Source organism: Procambarus clarkii, chromosome 22 (genome assembly GCF_040958095.1).
Source record: "Procambarus clarkii isolate CNS0578487 chromosome 22, FALCON_Pclarkii_2.0, whole genome shotgun sequence".
Taxonomy (NCBI): domain Eukaryota; kingdom Metazoa; phylum Arthropoda; class Malacostraca; order Decapoda; family Cambaridae; genus Procambarus; species Procambarus clarkii.
In genome coordinates this window covers 39364007-39366832 of record NC_091171.1, presented here as the reverse complement: position 1 = coordinate 39366832, position 2826 = coordinate 39364007, and positions in this window count along the sequence as shown.

Below are 2826 nucleotides of genomic sequence, written 5' to 3'. Positions count from 1 at the left end.
AAATGTGTACTTGGATGAAAAAACGATTCTTCGCGGCGGGGATCGTATTCCAGGGACCTGCCCGAAACGCTACGCGTACTAGTGGCTCTACAAGAATGTAACAACTCTTGTATATATCTCAAAAAAAAAAAAATATATAATTGGTAACCAAGGCAGGCAACCAGAGCCATTTGCAACCAGAGCTGTCACACCACCACCAATAGATGGCGTTATCTACGTAGCGTCCAATATCAGGGGGAGTTGGAGTGCAGACCCATAGATGGCGCTGAAACTACCACTCTCCACACTGACGAAAGTGACGAGTCCGTAACAATATAGGTCAATATAGTTAAAATTTATAGTCAGTGATTGAAACCTGAACACAATTGTCAAACCGGAGGCAAAAGGCTCTGTGGCGAATCCTAAGATAAAGGAACTCTCTTACCTGGTATTCGTGGCAGACAGAACGGACTGACAAACAAACGAAGCCGATCGCAAAGCCCACATCCGTCACCCACGCCGAGCACAAAATTAAGGTGGATGTTCACAAACAAAATAACATCAATGCAGATCTGAGAAATGCAATTTAATAATTCCTTCCGTCAATAGTTTCACACACAGAGGAAAGATCCCCACTGGATAATAGGGAGGTGAATGGGGGAAGTGGATGGGGGGAAGGAGGATTGGGAGGGAGGATTGGGAAGGAGGATTGGGATAGGCCGGAGAGGAACAGATGATTGAGAGGCTGGCCTGACCAGCAGGAGGCTGAGTATACTCTCAAGGTATCCTTGCCACCAGCAAACGCCTCCTAAGTGGTATTAATTTGTATACCTTAGTCACTGTACTGTTATCCTCCTCCTCCTTCCTAACCCAACCCTTCCCTCAACCCCCTTCCTTACCACCCTCCTTCCTCCTCCTTCCTAACCCAACCCTTCCCTCAACCCCCTTCCTTACCACCCTCCTTCCTCCTCCTTCCTAACCCAACCCTTCCCTCAACCCCCTTCCTTACCACCCTCCTTCCTCCTCCTTCCTAACCCAACCCTTCCCTCAACCCCCTTCCTTACCACCCTCCTTCCTCCTCTTCCTGCCATGCTTTTAAGGTACCATCTTTACGACATAATGTGGTGTGAGTGGAGATGATGCGGGGATGATGGGGCCCCTAGAGAGCGCTCGGGGGGCCCCTGAAGGAGGGCCCGAGGCTGTCACAACCGGCCATGCTTTCTCCAGGTCACATCTTTTCAACACAAAGGTAAAAGGGTAAGGAGTGTCTCAGAGCCCCCGAGGGCAACACTGCTGGCGACCTCCTAAGATGGGAACACACCTGGCGACCTCCTAAGATGGGAACACACCTGGCGACCTCCTAAGATGGGAACACACCTGGCGACCTCCTAAGATGGGAACACACCTGGCGACCTCCTAAGATGGGAACACACCTGGCGACCTCCTAAGATGGGAACACACCTGGCGACCTCCTAAGATGGGAACACACCTGGCGACCTCGTAAGATGGGAACACACCTGGCGACCTCCTAAGATGGGAACACACCTGGCGACCTCCTAAGATGGGAACACACCTGGCGACCTCGTAAGATGGGAACACACCTGGCGACCTCGTAAGATGGGAACACACCTGGCGACCTCCTAAGATGGGAACACACCTGGCGACCTCGTAAGATGGGAACACACCTGGCGACCTCGTAAGATGGGAACACACCTGGCGACCTCGTAAGATGGGAACACACCTGGCGACCTCGTAAGATGGGAACACACCTGGCGACCTCGTAAGATGGGAACACACCTGGCGACCTCGTAAGATGGGAACACACCTGGCGACCTCGTAAGATGGGAACACACCTGGCGACCTCCTAAGATGGGAACACACCTGGCGACCTCGTAAGATGGGAACACACCTGGCGACCTCCTAAGATGGGAACACACCTGGCGACCTCTTAAGATGGGAAACACACCTGTGTGGGGCATCACTCCGAGACTGACAACGAGAACATCTGCACTTTGATGACAAGTGAGATGAAACTAGATACATTGGAGAAGTGAAAACTCAAGAGGAGATATGATCACGACATAGCGAGTTGCGCAGAACACAAGAATATATATAGACAATACCTACACTCCACATTTGGTTCCAGCTCCTCTCTACACGTTCAGACGACGAGTCACAATAACGTAGATTGAAGAGATGAAGACTTGGAGGATCCGCCGTACGTAAACATATATACACACATATACACACAAAGTATTCACGTGTACACACATACACAAAACTAATGTACATATACACACAAAAATACACAATGATTCTTATTTTCTCTTCAGTCGAAGACTTCCATCCAACGTCATTGTTTGTCATATTTATACCATGGTGATGGGGGGAGGGGGGTATGTTTACATTATGGTGATATATCTTGAGGTTATCTTGAGATGATTTCGGGGCTTTTTAGTGTCCCCGCGGCCCGGTCCTCGACCAGGCCTCCACCCCCAGGAAGAAGCCCGTGACAGCTGACTAACACCCAGGTACCTATTTTACTGCTAGGTAACAGGGGCATAGGGTGAAAGAAACTCTGCCCATTGTTTCTCGCCGGCGCCTGGGATCGAACCCAGGACCACAGGATCACAAGTCCCGCGTGCTGTCCGCTCGGCCGACCGGCTCCCCTATAGGCTGATAGGCTTATATCAATACAAAAGTACAGAAAATATGTTTTTTTGTGCAGGAGAGATGGTGATTTTTCTATTTCTGGGTGATGGGGGCGGTGATTATTTTCATCCACAAACTAGGCCGTGTATTTAAGAATGATAACCTAACCTAACCATACACATTTTCGTCTAAGTG